This window comes from Pinus tabuliformis, chromosome 7, assembly GCF_031772625.1.
Source record: "Pinus tabuliformis cultivar Carrire ecotype Pingquan chromosome 7, CPIR1, whole genome shotgun sequence".
NCBI lineage: Eukaryota > Viridiplantae > Streptophyta > Pinopsida > Pinales > Pinaceae > Pinus > Pinus tabuliformis.
Genome location: NC_142293.1, coordinates 1,636,208,362 through 1,636,230,818, shown reverse-complemented (window position 1 = coordinate 1,636,230,818; position 22,457 = coordinate 1,636,208,362). Strand labels below are relative to the sequence as shown.

Below are 22,457 nucleotides of genomic sequence, written 5' to 3'. Positions count from 1 at the left end.
ACATCATTGATTGTATTAAGTATGAAATAGAGTAAGCTTACAACCCAGGTCTTGACGTCACAAGCCTTCTCAGGAGGGTCCAGTCAACATGTTCCTTAAGCATTCACCCTTGAAGATGGATCTCCCAATACAAGTCTCTCCCACTCACAAGTTTCACACAAGATCAAAAGCACTTCACAACCTTCCTCAAGCCCTCAAACAATCCCACACTTGTCACACCATCTACCTATCAAGCTCACAACACTATCAACAACACTCCAAAGACTAGGAATTCCAAACTAGCAGCTCATAGCAATGGTGAAAGCTTAAATAGGAGAAGGAGTCTCCATGAATGGTGGGAAGATGAGCTTATCTCCAAGGAAGGTAGCACAAATGATAGAACAATCATGCCAGAGAAGGGAGGGCGACATAACCAAGGCCAAAAACCAGGTCTGGAGTCATCTGGAAGGTTGGCTGTTAGAACAAACTCGCCCAAACTGGATCATCACGGGTACATAATTGTACTGGAGTGCTGACATCGCTATTGCATAACAGAGAAGGTCATGTCATCGCGATGAAATAAAAGTGACAGTCGCGCTGTCTCATGAAATTCCACCATCGCGGGAATCACGTGTACTTCCGCGATGACAATGCGTATGGTCTGTTTTGGACCCCTCATCAGCGTGTTTATTTTGACAATAGTCGCGATGATACAGAAACTTTGGCAAAGTGGGTCATTTGGCAACATCAGAGAGCATGAGCATGAATGATTTGGACTCATGACACAGTAGGAAGACTGGGATGAAGGCAGTGACAAATTACTGTGTAACAATGGCCTTGGGTCGTTTGTAGGGTGTCCAATTTTCATCTTCTCTCCATACCCACTCGGTAGTGCATTAGTGGTAATGTTGGCCATGCTTGTCCCGGGAGGCATATGTGAACAATTCCCCTTCTTCTCCAAGTTTTGGGAGTTGTATGAGTTGTTGTGGTGTGGCTCCTTGTGATGGCTAGCCTCTTCATTGTTCGGCTATTTATGGTGTTGGCGTCTTGTGCTTGTACTCTTTCCGTGTTGGCATTGTCGGTTGAGATGCATACATTTAAGAGGGACGTGGAAGGGTTTGGTTGTAAACCACCTACCCTCCCTCTTTCTTGCTTTTTTCATCGGGCGATGTGAGGCGTTGTTCTCCTTATTGTAAAGTCAAGGGTTGGCATTCCTTTCAAAATGCACATCGTTCGTGGTTGCATTGGCTTTGAGGTTTTGATAGATGTGTTGGCCCATATGTTTGATCGAGGGGTCGGCTTTTCCCTTGCATCTTGTGTGCGTGGCAGGCTTTTGCGGTTGGAAATGTTAAGTCACAACGTTTATGGGCATTTTTTGTTTCAATTGTGTATGTGCTCCTGGTCCAATGGGGAGGAGGCTTGCTATGTCGATGGTGGGGGCTATCTGGAAGAAGGATTTCGAGGTGTAATGCTTTGACCTCCCTCCTTTGCATGGAGGTGGCTGTAGGGGAAAAGTATTCATCGTCCAATCGGTAAAGCTATGGGAAATATCCTAGGTTTCCTGTACGTAGGGTGTGGGGGGTGCAGAGCTGCCCGATCCCTCCTCCTGTTTGGATATGTTCTTGTATTGTGTAGTGAGCCTCTTGACTTGCATTTATTTCCTTCCTTTTCCTTCGCATCATGGTTGCCGCAGGCGGTCAAGTGACTGAGGTCCACTGTTGCTGCTGTCCGGGTGGACTCCTGGGTGGCCTCGGTGCATGGCGTGGAGGGTCCGAGGGCACATTTCTAAGAGAGGTTGTAGGCTCGGTTGGTCTTGTTGTTTTGTTTCCTTCTGTTTCCTTTGCATTGAGGCTTCCACAGGCGATCATGCGATCGAGTTGCATCATTGCTGTTGTCCAGGTGGACTCCTAGGTGGCCTCTCTGCGGGGAGGGGAGGGTTGGGGGGCACTTGTTGTTTCAATTTTGTATGCGCTCATGGTCCAATGGAGAGGAGGCTTGCTACATCGATGGTGGGGGCTATCTGGAAGAAGTATTTCGAGGTGGAATGCTTCGACCTCCCTCCTCTGCGTGGAGGTGGCCTTAGGGGAAAATTATTCATCGTCCGGTCAGTAAAGCTATGGGAAATCTCCTAGGTTGCCTATACGTAGGGTGCACGGGGTGCAGAGCTACCCGATCCCTCCTCCTGTTGGGATATGTTCTTGTATTGTGTAGCGAGCCTCTTGATTTGCATTTATCTCCTTCCTTTGCCTTCGTATCATGGTTTCTGCAGGCGGTCAAGTGATCGAGGTCCACTGTTGTTGCTGTCTGGGTGGACTCCTAGGTGGCCTCGGTGCGTGGCGTGGAGGGTCGGGCGGTATTTCTAAGAAAGGTTGTGGGCTCGGTTGGTCTTGTTGTTTTGTTTCCTTCCATTTCCTTTGCATTGAGGCTGCCGCAGGCGATCATGCGATCGAGGTCCATCATTGCTATTGTCTGGGTGGACTCCTAGGTGGCCTCTCTATGGGGAGGGTTTGGGGACAATTGTTGTTTCAATTGTGTATGTTCTCGTGGTCCAACGGGGAGGAGGCTTGCTACTATAGTCATCGATGGTGGGGGCTATCTGGAAGAAGGATTTCGAGGTGGAATGCTTCGACCTCCCTCCTTTGCATGGAGGTGGCCGTAGGGGAAAATTATTCATCGTCCGGTTAGTAAAGCTGTGGGAAATCTCCTAGGTTGCCTGTACATAGGGTGCGTGGGGTACGGAGCTGCTCGATCCCTCCTCCTGTTTGGATATGTGTTCTTGTATTGTGTAGTGACCCTCTTGATTTGCATTTATTTCCTTCCTTTGCCTTCGCATCATGGTTGCCACAGGCGGTCAAGTGATCAAGGTCCACCGTTTCTTCTATCGCGGGTGGATTCCTAGGTGGCCTCGGTACGTGGCATGGAGGGTCGGGGGGCATTTCTAAGAGAGATTGTGAGCTCAGTTGGTCTTGTTTTATTTCCTTCTATTTCCTCTCTGCATTGAGGCTACCGCAGGCGATCACGTGATCGAGGTCCATCGTTTCTGCTATCCGGGTGGACTCCTAGGTGCCCCTGTGCGGGGAGGGGAGGGTTGGGGGGGCATTTCTAAGGGAGGTTGCGGGCTCGGTTTGTCTTGTATGATTTCCTTGCCTTGCCTTTGTGTCAAGGCTGCCGCAGGTGATCATCCGATCGAGGTCCATTGTTGCTGCTGTCCGGGTGGAATCCTAGGTGGCATCAGTGCGGGCACGGGGAGGTTTGTATGGCCTCTCTATGATAGGATTTGTGCAGTCAGTCATCCTCTTTTTATTTTCCTTCATTTTCGTTCGCATCGAGGCTGCCGTAGGCGGTCGGGAGATCGAGGTCCATCGTTGCTGTTGTCCAGGTGGATTCCTAGGTGGCCTCAGTGCAGGGTAGGGAGGGTTGTGGCTCATTTATAATGTAGAGGTTGCGTGGTTGGCCATTCTCCATTTGTTTCCTTTGAATCGAGGCTACCGCAGGCGATCGGGTGATCTAGGTCCACCGTTGTTGCTGTTCGGGTGGACTCCTAGGTGGCCTCGGTGCGGGGCGTGGAGGCCTTTAGAGGCATTTCTAAGGGATTGGCTGAGTGATTGCTCGTTTTCTTGTTGGTTGGGTTGTGGCTGCAAACTTCGGAGTGGCCTTGGTGTGTTGTGGCTTGGCAGGTCTGCCCATTTGTTCGCCATGTCCATGGCATGGTGCGTGTGCTTCCTTCTTGGGATGCAAGAGGTGCAAGGCATAAAAGTTTTACATGATATTTTGACATCTCTTTGACTTGATGGGTGTTCAGGTTGGCTCTTGGTAAGAGAGTTCCTGGAATGCCCTTTGAAGTGGGAGGGTGCTACCTGGTTGATCCTCCCAGTAGTCATATGCTTGTCTCAAAGATTAAGCCATGCATGTCTAAGTATGAACTAATTCAGACTGTGAAACTGCGGATGTGTCATTAAATCAGTTATATTTTTTTGATGGTACCATACTACTCAGATAACCATAGTAATTCTAGAGCTAATACGTGCACCAAGTCCCGACTCTTTGGAAGGGATGCATTTTTTAGATAAAAGGCCAGTGCTGGCTTTCCCACTTCTCAGGTGAATCATGATAACTCGACGGATCGCACAACCCTTGTGCTGACAATGCTTCATTCAAATTTTTGCCCTATCAAATTTCGATGGTAGGATAGAGGCCTACCATGGTGATGACGAGTGATGGAGAATTAGGGTTCAATTCCGGCGAGGGAGCCTGAGAAACGGCTACCACATCCAAGGAAGGCAGCAGGTGCACAAATTATGCAATCCTGACATGGGGAGGTAGTGACAATAAATAATAATACTGGGCTCATCGAGTCTGGTAATTGGAATGAGTACAATCTAAATCCCTTAACGAGGATCCATTGGAGGGAAAGTCTGGTGCCAGCAGCGGCAGTAATTCCAGCTCCAATAGCGTATATTTAAGTTGTTGCAGTTAAAAAGCTCGTAGTTGGATATTGGGTCGTAAGGTTCAGTCTGCCTACTCGGTGTGCACCTGCCCTTCCGTCCCTTTTCTCAGTGGCGTGCTCCTGGCCTTAATTGGCTAGGTCGCGGTTCCGACACTGTTACTTTGAAAAAATTAGAGTGCTCAAATCAAGCTTATGCTCTGAATACATTAGCATGGAATAACGTGATAGGAGTCTGGTCCTATTGTGTTGGCCTTTAGGACCGAAGTAATGATTAATAGGGACTGTCGGGGCATTCGTATTTCATTGTCAGAGGTGAAATTCTTGGATTTATGAAAGACAGACCACTGCGAAAGCATTTGCCAAGGATGTTTTCATTAATCAATAATGAAAGTTGGGGTCTCGAAGACGATCAGATATCATCCTAATCTCAACCATAAACGATGCCGACCAGGGATCGACGGATGTTGCCCTAAGGACTCCGCCAGCACCTTCTAAGAAATGAGAGTGTTTAGGTTCCAGGGGGAGTATGGTTGCAAGGCTGAAACTTAAAGTAATTGATGGAAGGGCACCACCAGGAGTGGAGCCTGTGGTTTAATTTGACTCAACACGGGGAAACTTACCAGGTCCAGACGTAGTAAGGATTGATAGATTGATAGCTCTTTCTTGATTCTATGGGTGGCGGTGCATGGCCGTTCTTAGTTGGTGGAGCGATTTGTCTGGTTAATTCCAATAATGAACAAGACCTCAGCCTGCTAACTAGCTATGAGGAGGTTCCCCTTTGCGGCCAACTTCTTAGAGGGATTATGGTCATTTAGGCCATGGAAGTTTGAGGCAATGACAGGTATGTGATGCCCTTAGATGTTCTAGTCCGCACGCACGCTACACTGATGCAGCCAAAGAGTTTTTATTCCTCGTTCGAGAGGATCAGGAAATATTCTCAAATTGCATCGTGCTGGGGATAGACCATTGCAATTATTGGTCTTCAATGAGTAATTCCTAGTAAGCGTGTGTCATCAACCCGTGTTGACTACGTCCCTGCCCTTTGTACACACCGCCCATCGCTCCTACCGATTGAATGATCCGGTGAAGTGTTCGGATTGCGTCGACGATGGTGGTTCGCCATCGTCGACGTCATGAGAAGTTCATTGAACCTTATCATTTAGAGGAAGGATAAGTTGTAACAAGGTTATCATAGGTGAACCTGCGGTAGGATCATTGATAGTCGGGGTTTTCTTTCTTGGTTCGGGTTGGTTGGGTTTCGATTGCAATGTGGGACTTTGTGGTGCATCTCTAGGGGAGTGGGTTTAGTGTTTGGTGGGAACATTGTTGGTTACTTGTCTCGAGGTAACGCTTGTTTTTTCATGTGTGCTTGCAAGCCATGCTTGTTCTTGTCCCACCCATCCTTTGTTTTTCTTCCCCCCAATGTGTTTCTGTATGGGGTCCGGAAGCTTGTTTCTTGGGAGCCCTTCCGATGATCTGTTCGGCTAGGCATGATTGCTGCAGAGTTGAGGTGCTTGGTAAATAGGGTGGATAAATTCAGACTCATTCGTAGCGGTGGTGCTCGGCCTTTTGTTCATTGGAAGGCATGGGCCAAGGGTGTGGGCTTCCATAGTTGGTTCTCTTGAAAAGGCGGCGGCGGTTGATGTGTTGCTTGGGTGAGCTTTTTTGCTGGTGGTTGGGTCGAGGGAGTGGTTGCGTGCGCGCCTGGTAGCTTAAACCTTCCGTGAGGGGAGATTTTTGGGGTATGTTAAGTATGGGATGGATGAAGAGTGGTTCAACCCATTGGGCTGGCCACCCTAGTCCCTCTCGATCGTTCCTCGACATGCCCTCGCAGAAGGGTTGGGTGTCAAGGTAATGAAAAACCCATCCCTCGGTCTGAGCTCTATCGAGATCGCAATTTTACCCGCTGACAGGCCTGAGGGTGGCAATCTTATCTCGTGCCTCTACCATCGAGGGAATTCCTCATCCTCTCGTGACCCACTCCCCTTCTGAAGGAAAAAGAAGTAGCGGGTTGTGTATTTGTTCCTCCCTTTCGATTGTGGGTTTTTTGTGGGACTTGCGTCATTTCTTTGTTTCATGGTGTGCTCTTTGCGAACGTCCCTCTCTCTAGTGGGCTTGCACCATCGATGTATTTGTGGCCCGCATCTTTCTCCAGTGTTGAGTGTTAGCCCGTGACAACTCCTCTTTGGAGTTTGATTCTTTGATCCCCGTTGACTCTCTCGCTGGAAAGGTTGTTGGGTGTTTTGTACACGGAGGGGTGCAATAGCAGGGTGGGTTTGTGTTATTGGCAGCAGTCTATTTGTCATTTGAAGCCTTGTGCCATTGGGTTGGGGGGCTGTTTGCCTCTCAGTGATGTGCTCCAGACACTGGTCTCATCGTGGCCCTTGTCTTTTCTATTGGTCAATTTAGGTTGTGATTTATTTGCTTGGTTTTTTGCTATGTTGTAAAGCTAGAAAGGGTGTTGTGTTGAATGCATGTGGGAGGGTGTGAAGAGGTGGGATGCTTTTTTGATTGGGTGCCTTGTTTGATTTCTTTTTGGTTAGCAGACATCTACTCGGCGTGTTGTTTAGCTTCTCTCTTTTCTTGGGATCTTTGTTTGTTTGGTGTTGTTTTCTTCCCTTCTTCCTTTTGCCCCTAGCTTTATGGAGGAGAGGTGGGATTGTCGTGGATTGGTGTTTGGGAAGGACGAAAAGCAGTATGAGTTCCTAGGGTGGCCACCCTAGTCCTTCTCGATCACCGTCCCCTGTAGTTCCCCCCTTTTTTTGAAGGTGCGGGGTTTCAGAAGCTTGTTCTCTCTTTGAGCCTCCCCTTGTGAGCTGGTAGCCATGTTTGATATCTCTTGCTTTCCTGTTGTTTTCTTCCCTTCTTTATTTTGGCCGATTAGCTTTACGAAGAAAAGGTGGGATTGTTGTGGATTGGTGTTTAGGAAGGACGAAAAGCAGTGCGAGTTCCGAGGGTGGCCACCCTTGTCCTTCTCGATCACCGTCCCCTGTAGTTCCCACCCCTTTTTGCGAAGGCACGGGGGTGGGGAAGCTTGTTCTCTGTTTGAGCATCCCCCTGTGAGCCGGTGGACGCATTTGATATCTCTCTTTCTTTCATGTTGTTTTCTTCCCTTCTTCCTTTCAGCCCCTAGCTTTACGGAGAAAAGGTGGAATTGTTGTGGATTGGTGTTCGGGAAGGATGAAAAGCAGTGCGAGTTCCCAGGGTGGCCACCCTAGTCCTTCTCGATTGTCGTCCCCTGTAGTTCCCCCCTTTTTTTGAAGGCACGGGGTTGGGGAAGCTTGTTCTTTGTTTGAAGCCTCCCCTTGTGAGCTGGTAGCCACGGTTGATATATCCCTTTCTCTCTTGTTGTTTTCTTCCCTTCTTCCTCGTGGCCCCTAGCGTTATGGAGAAAAGGTGGGATTGTTGCAGATTGGTGTTCCAGAAGGACGAAATGCAGTGTGAGCTCTCAGGGTGGCCACCTTAGTCCTTCTTGATCGCCGTCCCCTTCAATTCCCCCCTTTTGCCGAAGGCATGGGGCTTTGGGAGGCTTGCGCCTTGTTTGTGCTTTGTTTTCTAACCTTTTCTTCCTTTTGGTCCCTAACTCTATGGAGAAAAGGGGGAATTGTTGTGGGTTGGTGTCAGGGAAGGGCTAAAAGCAGTGTGAGCTCCCAGGGTGGCCACCCTAGTCCTTCTCAATCGTTGTTCCATGCATTTCCCCCCATTTTGCGAGGGCGTGGGGTTGGGGGAGATTGTCCTCTGTTCGAGCCTCCCCCTGTGAGGGGGTTAGACACCTTTGTTTCTCTTTCTCTCATGCGTTTTTCCTCCTTTTTCCCCTTGGCCTTACATTTGTTGTGGCGGGTGCCCCTATTCAGTTTTTTGGCTGATATCTTGGCTCTTGTTACGATGAAGAACGTAGCGAAATGCGATACTTAGTGTGAATTGTAGAATCTAGTGAATCATCGAGTTTTTGAATGCAATTTGCGCCCGAGGCCTCGGTCGAGGGCACGTCTATCTGGGCGTTGCATCCCATTCAACCGCACTCCCTGCAATATGCTAGGGAGTAGCGGAGGCGGTTGTCTGTGCCCCATGCGATGCGGTTGGTTGAAATACCTCAAGCGATGTTTCGTGGCATGCGTCGGCGAACGGTGATCTTGTCCCCTTGGATGGGCAGTCGGTGTTGGCCGATGCGGGCTTTGTGTGGCATCGCTCAAACTTGGTTTGCTCTCTCTTGTCCTCCCATGGGGTAGGGCGAATTTAGCTCCAACTTTGCGACCTCAGCTCAGGCAAGAACACCCGCTGAGTTTAAGCATATAATTAAGTAGAGGAAAAGAAACTTACAAGGATTCCCCTAGTAGCGGCGAGTGAACTGGGAAGAGACCAGCATGAAAATTGGGCGGTGGCGCTGCCAGAATTGTAGTCTATAGAAGCATCCTCAGTGGAAGACCTGGGCCAAGTCCCTTGGAAGGGGGCGCCTGAGAGGGTGACAGCCTCGTCAGCCCGGGACCCTGCCGCATCACGAGGCGTTGTCGGCGAGTCGGGTTGTTTGTGAATGCAGCCCTAATTAGGTGGCAAATTCCGTCCAACGCCAAATACGGGTGAGAGACTGATAGCGCACAAGTACCGCAAGGGAAAGAAGAAAATGACTTTGAAAAGAGAGTTAAAGAGTGCTTGAAATTGCCGGGAGGGAAGCGGATGGAGGTTGTCGATGCATCTCGGTCGAATGTGGAATGGCTCAGGCTGGTCCACCACTCGACTTGAGGTGCAAACCAACACGCGCTGCTGCATCGTCACAAGTGCGGGTGGATTACTGCTTGTCTGTTTATCATTGCAGTGGTCGAGGAATGAAGTGTGCGCCCTTCTGGCGGGCCGTGTGCACCTGCGCGCTCGTGGTGTTGGTTGGCGGGCTTTCCATTCGACCCGTCTTGAAACACGAACCAAGGAGTCTAACATGTGTGCGAGTCGGTGGTTTTGAAAACCTACAAGGCGCAAGGAAGCTGACGGGTGAGATCCCCTCTCTGGGGGGGTGCATCATCGACCGACTTTGAACTTATGCAAAGGGTTCGAGTGTGAGCACACCTGTTGGGACCCGAAAGATGGTGAACTATGCTTGAGCAGGGCGAAGACAGAGGAAACTCTGGTGGAGGCTCGTAGCGATACTGACGTGAAAATCGTTCGTCTGACTTGGGTATAGGGGCGAAATACTAATCGAACCATCTAGTAGCTAGTTTACTCTGAAGTTTCCCTCAAGATAGCTAGAGATCACGCGTGAGTTTTATCGGGTAAAGCAAATGATTAGAGGCATCAGGGGCATAATACCCTCGACCTATTCTCAAACTTTAAATAGGTAAGAGGGTGCGACTGCCCCATTGAGCAGCGCCATGGAATTGAGAGCTCCAAGTGGGCCATTTTTGGTAAGCAGAACTGGCGATGCGGGATGAACCGAAAGTCGAGTTACAGTGCCGAATTTCACGCTAACCTAGATCCCACAAAGGGTGTTGGTTGATTAAGACAGCAGGACGGTGGTCATGGAAGTCGAAATCCGCCTAGGAGTGTGTAACAACTCACCTGTCGAATCAAATAGCCCCGAAAATGGATGGCACTAAAGCACGCAACCTATACTCGACCGTCGGAGCAATTGCCTGACTCCGATGAGTAGGAGGATGCGGGGGTCGTTGAGAAAACTCGGGTGTGAGCTTGGGTGGATTGGCCCTCGGTGCAGATCTTAGTGGTAGTAGCAAATATTCAAATGAGAGCTTTGAAGACTGAAGTGGGGAAAGGTTCCATGTGAACAACACTTGGACATGGGTTAGTCGATCCTAAGAGATGTGGAAGCCTTGTATCAAGGGTGCACTCTGCACGAGCATTAAAAGGGAATCGGGTTAATATTCCCGAACCAGGACATGGCGGTAGGTGGCAACGTTAGGAAATCTGGAGACGTCGTCAGTGGACTCAGGAAGAGTTATCTTTTATTTTTAACAACTTTCCCACCTTGGAATCAGTTCACCTGGAGATAGGTTCCAGCAGCTGGAAGAGCACCGCATGCCTTGCGGTGTCCAATGTGCCCTCGGCGGCAATTGAAAATCTAGAGGACTGGGTACCGTTCATGCCCGGTCATACTCATAACCGCATCAGGTCTCCAAGGTGAACAACCTCTGGTCAATAGAACAATGTAGGTAAGAGAAGTCGGCAAAATGGATCCATAACTTCGGGAAAATGATTGGCTCTGAGGGCTAGGCCTAGGGGTCTGCGCCCTCAACTCGTGGGCTGTCGGTAGTCTACCCGAGCTGCTCTCACGGTGAGGGTGGGCAGTCACGTGTCGATTAGGCTACGGGCGTAGAATGCCCCCTGCTGGGGGCTTTTCCCTAGGCATCGAACACTCGACTCAGAACTGGTACGGACAAGGGGAATCCGATTGTTTAATTAAAACAAAGCATTGCGATAGTCCCTGGGGATGCTGACGCAATGTGATTTCTGCCCAGTGCTCTGAATGTCAACGTGAAGAAATTCAACCAAGCGTGGGTAAACGGCGGAAGTAACTATGACTCTCTTAAGGTAGACAAATGCCTCGTCACCTAATTAGTGACACGCATGAATGGATTAACAAGATTCCCACTATCCCTATCTACTATCTAGTGAAACCACAGCCAAGGGAATGGGCTTGGCAGAATCAGCGGGGAAAGAAGACCCTGTTGAGCTTGACTCTAGTCCGACTTTGTGAAATGACTTGAGAGGTGTAGAATAAGTGGGAGCCGTTTTCGGTGCAAGTGAAATACCACTACTTTTAATGTTATTTTACTTATTCGTGGGGTAGAGATGGGGCACTGCACTTGTTTTTGGCCTTAAGGCACGTTTTGGCGGTTGATTCGGGCGGAAGACATTGTCAGGTGGGGAGTTTGGCTGGGGCGGCACATCCGTTAAAAGATAACGCAGGTGTCCTAAGATGAGCTCAACAAGAACATAAATCTCATGTGGAACAAAAGGGTAAAAGCTCATTTGATTTTGATTTTCAGTATGAATACAAACTGTGAAAGCGTGGCCTATCGATCCTTTAGATTTTCGTAATTTGAAGCTAGAGGTGTCAAAAAAGTTACCACAGGGATAACTGGCTTGTGGCAGCCAAGCGTTCATAGCGACGTTGTTTTTTTATCCTTCGATGTCGTCTCTTCCTATCATTATGAAGCAGAATTCACCAAGCGTTGGATTGTTCACCCACCAATAGGGAACGTGAGCTGGGTTTAGACTGTTGTGAGATAGGTTATTTTTACGCTACTGAAGAACCACACCGCAATATTAATTCAACTTAGTACGAGAGGAACATTTGATTCACACAATTGGTCATCACACTTGGTTGAAAAGCCAGTGGCACGAAGCTACCATGTGTCGGATTATGACTGAATGCCTCTAAGTAAGAATCCACGCTAGAAGTGGTGCATGTCACTCTTCGACTGTATCTTGACCCGCAGTAGGGGTGTCGCTTTGTCACCCCTGGGGACCCGTGCCATTTGCAAACTGCGACCGTGAAGCATCTCGGTCGGGCCAGCTTTGAAGTTCAATTCCAAACGATCGTTGAGAAGAATCCTTTGCAGATGACTTAAATATGTGATGGGGTATTGTAAGTGGCAGAGTGGCCTTGCTGCCACGATCCACTAAGATTCAACCCTTGGTCGCCTCGATTCAGAGCTTCGCTCTTGTCACAAACAAAATCCGGACAACCCTCTCGCGCCTCTGCCTTTTCCTCCACATGACAATTTTTCATTGCTTGGGGGCAGGAAATTTGGGGTTTTCACGCCGCGATGGAAAAGGCGCCGAAGCCCAGGAAAACTGGGGTTTCCATGCCGCGCCCCGGTGCCCAAAATTTGGGGCTTCCATGTCTCGCCAAAAATTTGGGGTTTCCACCCGGTGCCGAAAATTTGGGGTTTCCACCAGGTGCCTAAAATTTGGGTCTTCCATGTCACGCCAAAAATTTGGTGTTTCCACCCGGCCCCTAAAATTTGGGGGTTCTGCTCGGCATAGAAAAAAATTGGGGTTTCCATGTCGCGCCTAAAATATGGGGTTTCCGCCCGGCGCAAATTTTTTTGGGGTTTACAAGTCGAGCCCAAGCCTAGGGAAACTTGAGGTTTCCATGTCGCACCCCGACCGAAACCGGTGGCGCCCAAGCCGGGGGAAACTTGGGGTTTCCATGTCGTGCCCCAACCGAAACCGATGGTGCCCAAGCCTGGGGAAACTTGGGGTTTCTGAGTCGCGCCCCGATACCCAAGCTTGGGGAAACTTGGGGTTTCTGAGTCGCACCCTGATACCCAAGCCTGGGGAAACTTGGGGTTTTCGAGTCGTGCCACGACCGAAATCGGTGGCACCCAAGCCTACGGAAACTGGGGGTTTTCAAGTCATGCCCCAGCACCCAGGCCTGGGGAAACTTGGGGTTTCCATGTCGCGCCACGACCAAAGCTGGCAGCGCCCAAGCCTGCGGAGACTCAGGGTTTTCCATGTCGCGCCTCGGCACCCAAGCCTGGGAGGCTTGGGGTTTCCATGTCCTGCCCTTTGATGGAACCATGGGTTTCCGCATTTTATGGCACGAGGGAAACACGGGGAACTTGGAGTTTCCATGACGATGCCAACCAGCTCGTAAGTCTCGGGAACTTGGCATGTTTCGAAACCCTTGCCCAAGTATGGGGAACTCGCTGCTTCCATGTCACAGCACACCCTTAATCACCTGAGAGTTTATGGAACTTTGGATTTCCATGTCATGGGGCCATGAAGAGCCGCCAAAGTCAAAAGAACTCGGGTAATCCATTTCGTGGCACGATGAAAACTGCTACCCAAGTCAGCAGACACACATGGGGTTTCCATTTCGCGTCACAACAAAAATTGCTACCCAAGTCTGGGAAACGCGGTGTAAGGACCTGCGGTTCGGTTTCTCCCCGTCGGTGTGAAGTGCGAACTCTACGACCAAAATGTGTGAAGGGGCATAATTATAATGCGCATTAGAGGTGGAGTGATGGTTGGTTTATAGCGTGGGAGTGTTTGGCATAACCCACGGGCCGACTTACATGTTGGGGCGACTTGAAAGAAGGATTGTTTGTTGACCAACAATCGGATGGCAAGTTTGTGACGTGTAAGGGCGTTTTGGCATGCGGTGGTCGAGTCAGCCTGGGCAGTGACTCTCCCAATCGCTCGTATAAATATGGCAAGGCATTGGGGAATTTGGCTTTCATTCGAAGATGTACATTCAAACATGAGCATTCAGTGATCAAGAAAAAAGTGCGAAGTAGTGGAGCAAGTCGCAAAAGAGGCACAGGCATATATGTGCCCGCTCTTGGGCAAGCACACATGATACGCACATGTTTCAGTTATCGGGTGAGGGCGCGGGTAAGGAAGGCACCCACCGTTCTGTGCGACACAGGGTGTCTCAGGTAGGTCGCTCGCCCATCGTGGAAGAAGAGACGCGGAGGTGTCTCGAGTGACTCGGGTAAGTCGCCCACCTGTCGTGCAAAAGGAAACACGGGGTGACTCGGGTGAGGTCGCCTGCCCGTCGTGCAGTGGTAAACGAGGTTCGGTCGAGGAGTACGGTTGGCAGCTCGTGTGAGGGAATGCCCGCCCAGCTCGAGCAAGGAACTCGGTTGGCACATAGAGGTGTTGCCTATTTGTAAAATTGGCTAAGTATGAAACTTGGTGTTTCCCATGTATACTTGTAAAGCCTCGTAAACATTGTAGAGTTGAATAATATATTGTATTTGGGTAGACTCATTGTTCAGGGAGTTGCCCCTCCCTTTATACTGTGCAATTGTGTTCTTCATGTATAATTGCTAATGATAATGAATGTGTATGGGTGTTCATTGGTATAAAGGAAAAATAATAATACTTGGTTGCAAAAAACAAACTAAGTAGACTAATGATTAGGCGTAGTCCATGAACATAAGTATTGGTGAAAAGAAATCGTTCAGTGTCGCCGCACCTCGCCAAGTACGGCTGAAAGACTACTATAGGGTGATGGGGGAGCCACTGACGAAAGGCGTGCGGACGACCCTTGTTGCGTGCCCAGATGAAAGAGGTGACCATGTGTGGATGAGTTAGGATGCGGGCAGGTGCGCGACGTGCGGTGACGGGTATAATCGACGAGGTGTTGGAGCCGACCCATGGGTGCGACGGTGCACACGAAGGGACGCGACAGTTCGTTGGAATGGGGAATGTCGAGGTTATGTGGCAGGTCAGCCGGGCATGCATGTTGATGGAGCCGACCCTTTTTATCCTCGAGAGACATGGCCCTTGGGCGAAAGGATGTGTATAAGTAAGGAGGATGGCGTTCGACGAAGGGACATCGCAGAACAAGTGCGAAGGAAGGAGTTGGGTGAAAATGAAAGGAAGAGAAGGATGCAGGTAAGAGAGCTGCACCGGCAGGCGGATTACAGAGGGCGAGTTGGGCTTCGTAGTGCGGACAGGTAGTGCAGGGCCGGTTACCATCCGGGTAGGCAGGCCGCACTGCATGCGGGCCATGCGCCCTCACTATGGACTGCACCGACGGGTAGAGTTTGGTCGCCACAGAAGGGAAAGTCAGGCGGACAGGTTCGTAGTTCAGGTGTGGAGTTGTGTCGTGCAGGCCGACGAGCCAGTGCAGCACGACCACACGACACGACAGGTTGAAAGAATAATTGAAGAAGATAAATTTATGGTAAGTTATTTTCGCTTCATTGTTAAGAACAATTATTGGAAAATTGACCGAGTGTTGAAGTAGGTGCAGTATTGGTAAAAGGAAAAAGTACGGTGGTACCGCACCCGCTTATGTGTGGTTGAATTACTACCACTAGGATAGGAGCGTGACACAGGGTCTCTCAGTCTCTCCTCGACAAAGGTCGCCAAATTGCGGGGAACCTGGGGATTCCATGTCCCACCTTGTCGAAAGCATCCCAAGTGCGGGAAATTTGGGGTTTCCATGTCTCGTCGCGATGGAAATCACCCCAGGTGCAGTAAACTTGGTGTACATCAAGCCTGCAACCTCACATCAAGAAAAAGGCTCAGTTGGTCAAGATAATGAAGGTTTCTTCATTGGTAAAGGATCTCGCTAAGGATCAAAAGTTGGAGTCTCTTCTAGAGCTAGTCCACCACGGACTATCAAAAGTTGAAAGAAGGACAGAGTGCCGGGGAACGAAGCACCGAAGAAACAAAGTGCAGAGAGGAGGAAGGACTCGACTTGTGCTTGGGGATATTATTGTCAAGGGTCTAGGGCTTCGTAATGACCAATAAGAAGTTTCAATGAGAGAAATTTACAAAAGGGTTTTCCTCTCTGAGAGAGAGTTTTTTCCCTGGCACAGAGCCAACATCTTGTGTTATTGTTCTTATGTTTTTGGCACCAGTTTGATGAAAGTAAACACACATGCATTAATAAGAAGAGAAGAAGATTAAGATAACGCGATAAATTGCAAAAGAGATTCACAAATTGTTATCAAGTCTAGAAGAATCCCGCTATACCCCATTGCCCCAGATTATTCAACGCGGTATCGGAGCTAAGGTGACACATCAAGGAAAGGGAATCTCAAGAACATCCGCAAGGTTGAAGCTTCAAGCCAAGAAGTCTCAATCACATCAAGGACAAGAAGGCCTACCATCTATCATTCATCATGGAAGACTACAAAGCAAGAAGAAATGCCTTGTATAAAGGCACCTACAAGAAGAACAAATCAAAGAGGGACCTACATCAAGCTACACCATCTTGATGAATGAAAGGCACTACAAGTCAAGTCATCAAGCAAGTCCATTTGAAGAAAGAAACTTGAACAACATCAAGATCTAAGGAAGGCAAGCCATCAAGTCTTCAAGAAGAAAGCAAGTTCACTACATCTCAAACTCTATCAAGTAAGTATATGTCCCCTTCTGAGTATACCTCAGTGTCTTTTTGCAAGGAAAGTAACAAATTGGTTGGGACCACTACATGTCCAAAGTCTAACGGTTTGGATGCCAAGAGTATGGATGCTACAAAAGGGATTGTCCTAAAATTAAGAAGGACAACAACAACAAGAGAAAAAGGGAAGAAGCTCATGTAACTCAAGAAGTGAAAGAAGACGACAAGAAGCAAAAGAAGGAAGATCCTCCTATGACTAAGTCAACCTCTTTGCTTAAAGTATTTTTTCAAAGGGGGTAGAGGTCTCATTGGGGGTCCCATTTATCTGATTCAAGAGAGGATGATATATAGGCGAGAGCAGATGAAGCAAGAAAGGTTACACCAATCGAGGAGAACTATCAAATAAAGTCGTGATGATAAAAGCATAATCAAGATGAGGTATGTATGCATCAAAGTTTAAGTCATGTCATCATATATATTGATTGGGTCATGGGAAAAGTTCTAGAATCACGACCAAGAATAAAAGGATCTCTTTCACCAATGACATGCTCAGAGGCATGTGCTACAGTGGAGTAAAGGTCAACATGAATAAGTGCTCTCATAAGGAGTATAAGGTGGTTGACCAATCAATCCAATAAGAAGCAAATGAAGAACATCGTGGTCACAAAGAATAACTATTTGACAAGATTCCTCAACATCTCTCGAAAGAAGGCACGACAACTCTGACAAAGGAAGAAAAAGGTAAAGGACCCTTGGAACCTACGAAGGCCTTGGAGATAGTAAGGTGCAGATAACCGATTCAACTCTACAAATATGTGATGATGAAGAGCAATATCACGATGAAGTCATGACGGGCCACTAAATCAAAGTACGGGAACAAGCGACTACAACTAAGCATCCATGTGATAAGTGTTATGAAGGATAGACAAGGTGACAAAGGAGTAGCTAGATGACAAAAAGGACCTGATATATATCAAGAAGGCCACTTTCCACGAAGGGAGCAATGACATGAAAAACCAGGGGGGAAAGTGATCGATGGCCGGTACCCTGCCAAGAAGAAGTTCAAACAAAGACTTCATGACATCGAAGGAAAGAAGGAGATCAAGCGGCTAAAGGACCCACGAAGAAGACGTTGTTGATGAATGGACAAGTCCCTAGCTAAGAGGGAGTTCTAACAAGTTACCAACTACAAAGGAGCTTGGGCAAGTTCCTTGTCAGAGGAAACTTGGGCATGTCTTCCCCAATGAAGGGGAAGAGATAGACACAACATTCTTGTCATTACTTGGCAAGAAATAACGGGAGGATTGGGCAATCATTTGGCATCTGATGCTCTTTGAGGATGTGTAGGGCACCCGAGACAAGAGTAGGCAAGACGAGCGATATTCTTTGAGGGCTGGGAACCAAGACAAAAATTGTCCTGGAAGGTCATACTCAGGGAACACCTGGATGGGTATGTACCTTTAGAGACAGTGACCAAGGTGTTTATAATCGATTGGCCTCGCCAACATTGTGCTCTAAAATTATGAGAGATAAAGATGTTTGTCAAGGCCTTGATATGAACAATGTTGGCTAATATGATGCTATAACAGATGGGTTGCCAATCCGGTTTCTCTTATGTGAATTATTCAAGATTGAAAAATAGCCAAACACCTTGTAATGATTTATGAATACCTCCCTAGTTAAGAGGGGGTGTTGAAGAAATTGTAATTGGGTTCGGTCTTCATAAATGTACTTTTGATATTTGTATTTATTCAAGAAAATAAATAAATAAATCAATATATATATATTATTTTTCATTGAGTTTCTTGCTCATTGAAATAGGCCTATCACATGTTAAAGTGTTATAAAGAGTTAAAAGAAAATGTTGAAGACCTTAATGGCATGTTACCCCAGGTATATTTATGTATTAGAGTCAAAGATATTCCTACCCTCATGCCTACATTTGGATCGTGTGCCCATTCAAACCCAAAATTTCCTTCAGGCAGGCCGGGTCATCCCATGTCGTGCCGTGTGTGGGGGTGCACAGGCACACGTGGGCATGCCGAAAATGCTAAGTCATGACTGCCCGTGTGCCTTCTTTGTTAGGGTCGTGCACCCATGGAAACCCTAAATTTCGTTAGGGCGATTCAGGTCAGATCACCCAGGGCGGGTTGGGTCATGCCGTGCCATGTGTGGGTGCCCCGGCACACGTGGCCGTGGCAAAAATTCTAAGTCGTCACCGCCTGTGTGTCTTCTGGACATTCGTGCAGCCCATTTTCTTGATGCTCCCTCAGGCCTTCGTTCATGTCGTGCACCCATGGAAACCCCAAATTTCGTTCGAGCCATGCACACATGGAAACCCCAAATTCCGTTCGGGCAGTTCGGGTCGTGTCGTGTGTGGGAGCCCATGCAAACGCGTTCGGGTGAGTCGAGTCGGGTCGGGTCGTGTTGTGCTGTGCGTGGGTGCTCGGGAACATGTGGCCATGCAAAAAATATTACGGCGTGACCACTCGTGTGCCTCCTGCACTTTCGCGCGACGCGTTTGCCTGACGCTTCGTCGTGCCTTCGTTCAGGCGGGTCGGGGCGTGCCGTGCGTGGGTGCTCAGGCACACGTGGCAGTGCCAAAAATGCTAAGTCATGACCCCCCGTGTGCCTTCTACACGTTCGTGTGGCCCATTTGCCTGATGCTACCTTTTGCCTTCGTTCAGGTCGCGTACCCATGGAAACCCCAAATTTCGTTCGGGTTGTGCATACAAGGAAACCGCAAATTTTTTTCGGGTCGAGTTGTGTCGTGTCGTGTGTGGGTGCCCGTGCAAACGCATTCGGGCGGGTTGGGTCGGCTCGCCCAAGGCCGGTAGGGTCGTGTCGTGCCATGTGTGGGTGCCCAGGGACACGTGGCCATGCCAAAAATGCTAAGTCGTGACCGCCCGTGTGTCTTCTGCATGTTCGTGTGGCCCGTTTGCCTGATTCTCCCTCGTGCCTTCGTTCGGGTCGTGTGCCCACGGAAACCTCGAAATTTCGTTCGGGTTGTGCGCCCATGGAAACCTCAAATTTCGTTCGAGCGGGTTGGGACGTGTCGTGTGTGGGTGCCCGTGCAAACGGTCGGGTTGTGTCGTGTCGTGTTGTGTGACGGCACACAAGGACAAATGCTAAGTGTGACCGGGGGTGGGCTTTGTGCACGATCGTGCTGCCCATTTTCCCAAATCTCCCTTGTGGCTTTGTTTTGGTTGTGTTTCGGAGCCCATGTAAACTCGTTCGAGCGGGTCATTTGCCGTGTAAACACTCGTTCGGGCGGGTCGTTTTCCATTTAAACTCGTTCAGGCAGGTCGTTTGAGGGCGCCTGTCTAAACTTGTTCAGGCAGGTCGGGCGAGTTCGTCCGTGCAAAAATGTTCAGGCGGGTCGGGCGAGGGCGTCCGTTGAAACCCATTCGGGCGAGTCATCCGGGTGGGTCAGGCGAGGGCATCCGTGCAAACCCGTTCGCGCGGGTCAAGCGAGGACGTCCATGCAAACTCGTTCAGGCGAGTCGGGCGAGGGTGTCCGTGCAAACCCGTTCAGGCGGGTCGGGCGAGGGCGTCCGTGCAAACTCGTTCGGGCGGGTCGGGTGAGGGCCTTCCGTGCAAACCCGTTCAGGTGGGTCAAGTGAGGGCGTCCGTGCAAACTCGTTGGGGCACGTCGTGCGAGGGCATCCGTGCAAACTCGTTCGAGCGGGTTGGGTGAGGGCGTCCGTGCAAACTCGTTCGGGCGGGTCGTTGAGGGCATCCGTGTGAACTCGCTCGGGCGGGTAGTTTGAGGGCATCCGCGTGAACTCGTTCGGGCAGGTCATTCGGGTGAGGGCACACCCGGGCGAACGAGCCCGTATCAAAAATGCTAAGTTGTGACCCGAGTTTGGCTTTGTGCACGTTCGTGTAGCTCGTTTTCCCAGATATCCCTTGTGGCTTCATTTCGATCGTTCGGGCGCCCATGCAAAATCGTTCGGGAGGGTCGTTTGAGGGCGCTCATGGGAACTCGTTCGGGTGGGTCATTCAGGCGAGGGTGCGCCTGGGCGAATGAGACCGTATCAAAAAATGCTAAGTTGTGACCCAAGGTTGGCTTCGTGCACGTTCGTGCAGCTCGTTTGCCCGGCTCTCCCTTGCCACTTCGTTTCGGTCGTTCGGGCGCCCATGCAAAATCATTCGGGCGGGTCATTTGAGGGCATCCCTGTGAACTCGTTCGGGCGAGGGAGGGCCCGGGTGAATGAGCCCATATCAAAAAATGCTAAGTTGTGACCCGAGGTTGGCTTTGTGCACGTTCTTGTAGCTCGTTTTCCGAGCTCTCCCTTGTCGCTTCGTTTCGGTCGTTCGGGCGCCCATGCAAAATCGTTCGGGCGGGTCGTTTGAGGGCATCCGTGTGAACTCATTCAGGCAGGTAGTTCAGGCGAGGGCGCGCCTAGGCAACCGAGCACGTATCAAAAATGCTAAGTTGTGTCCCGAGGTTGGCTTTGTGCATGTTCGAGCAGCTCGTTTTCCCGGCTCTCCCTTGTCGCTTCGTTTCGGTCACTCCGGTGGGTCGTTTGAGAGTGTCCTTGTGAACTCGTTTGGGCGAGAGCAAGCCAGGGCGAACGAGCCCGTATCAAAAAATGCTAAGTTGTGACCCGAGGTTGGCTTTGTGCACGTTCGTGCAGCTTGTTTGCCTGGCTCTCCCTTGTCGCTTCGTTTCGGTCATTCGGGCGCCCATGCAAAATCGTTCGGGTGGGTCATTTGAGTGCGTACGTGTGAACTTGTTCGGACAAGGGCATGCCTGGGCGAACGAGCCTGTATCAAAAATACTAAGTTGTGACCCAAGGTTGGCTTTGTGCACGTTCGTGTAGTTCATTTTCCCAGCTCTCCCTTGTCGCTTTGTTTCGGTCGTTCGGGCTCCCATGCAAAATCATTCGGGGGGGTCGTTTTAGGGTGCTCGTGTGAACTTGTTCGGGCGGGTCGTTCAGGTGAGGGCGTGCCCAGGTGAATGAGCCCGTATCACAAAATGCTAAGTTGTGACTCGAGGTTGGCTTTGCGCACATTCATGTAGGTCATTTTCTCGGCTCTCCCTTGTCACTTCGTTTCGGTCGTTTGGGCGGGTCATTTGAGGGTGTCTGTGTGAACTCGTTCGGGCGGGTCGTTTGGGTGAGGGCGCACCTAGGTGGACGAGCCCATATCGAAAATGCTAAGTTGTGACTCGAGGTTGGCTTTGTGCATTTTCTTGAAGCTCGTTTGCCCAGCTCTCCCTTGACACTTCGTTTCGGTCGTTCGGGCGCCCATGCAATATCGTTCGGGTGGTTCGTTTGAGGGCGCCCATGTGAACTCATTCAGGCGGGTCATTCGGGTGAGGGCGCACCCGAGAGAACAAGCCCGTGTCAAAAAATGCTAAGTTGTGACCTGACGTTAGCTTTGTGCACTTTCGTGTAGCTCGTTTTCCCGACTCTCCCTTGTCGCTTCGTTTCAGTCATTCAGGCACCCATGCAAAATCTTTCTGGCGGTTCGTTTGAGGGTGCCCGTGTGAACTCATTTGGGCGAGGGCGTGCCCAAGTGAATGAGCCCATATCAAAAAATGCTAAGTTGTGACCCGAGGTTGAATTTATGCATGTTCGTGCAGCTCATTTTCCCGGCTCTCCCTTGTCGCCTCGTTTCGGTCGTTCGGGTGGGTCATTTGAGGGCGTCCGTGTGAACTCATTCGAGAGGGTCGTTCGGGTGAGGCCATGCCCGGGCGAATGAGCCCGTATCAAAAATGCTAAGTTGTGACCCGAGGTTGGCTTTGTGCACGTTCGTGCAGCTCGTTTGCACGACTCTCCCTTGTTGCTTCATTTCGGTCGTTCGGGTGCCCATGCAAAATCATTCGGGTGGTTCGTTTGAGGGTGCCTATGTGAACACGTTCAGGCGGGTTGTTTGAGCGAGGGCGTGCCCAAGCGAATGAGCCCGTATCAAAAAATGCTAAGTTCTGACCCGAGGTTGTCATTGTGCACGTTTGTGCAGCTCGTTTGCTTGACTCTCCCTTGTCGCTTCGTTTCGGTCGTTCGGGCGCCCATGAAAAATCGTTCGGGTGGTTCGTTTGAGGGCATCCATGTGAACTCGTTCGGGCGACGGTGCGTCCTAGCGAATGAGCCCGTATCAAAAATGCTAAGTTGTGACTCGAGGTTGGCTTTGTGCATGTTCGTGCGGCTCATTTTCCCAGCTCTCCCTTGTCGCTTCGTTTCAGTCGTTTGGGTGGGTCGTTTGAGGGTG

General features: G+C 49.8%; 2 non-coding genes and 1 pseudogene across 2 annotated transcripts; all 3 read left to right on the top strand.

The window, feature by feature from the left end:
• The first annotated feature begins 3,833 nt into the window (after positions 1-3,833).
• On the top strand, positions 3,834-5,644 carry LOC149254614 (18S ribosomal RNA; annotated as a pseudogene).
• A 2,632-nt stretch (positions 5,645-8,276) lies between these two features.
• Positions 8,277-8,430, top strand: LOC149254613 (5.8S ribosomal RNA). The gene has a single exon (XR_016267543.1). It is a non-coding gene; the product is annotated as a 5.8S ribosomal RNA (ribosomal RNA).
• A 247-nt stretch (positions 8,431-8,677) lies between these two features.
• On the top strand, positions 8,678-12,086 carry LOC149254612 (25S ribosomal RNA). The gene has a single exon (XR_016267769.1). It is a non-coding gene; the product is annotated as a 25S ribosomal RNA (ribosomal RNA).
• Positions 12,087-22,457: the final 10,371 nt, after the last annotated feature.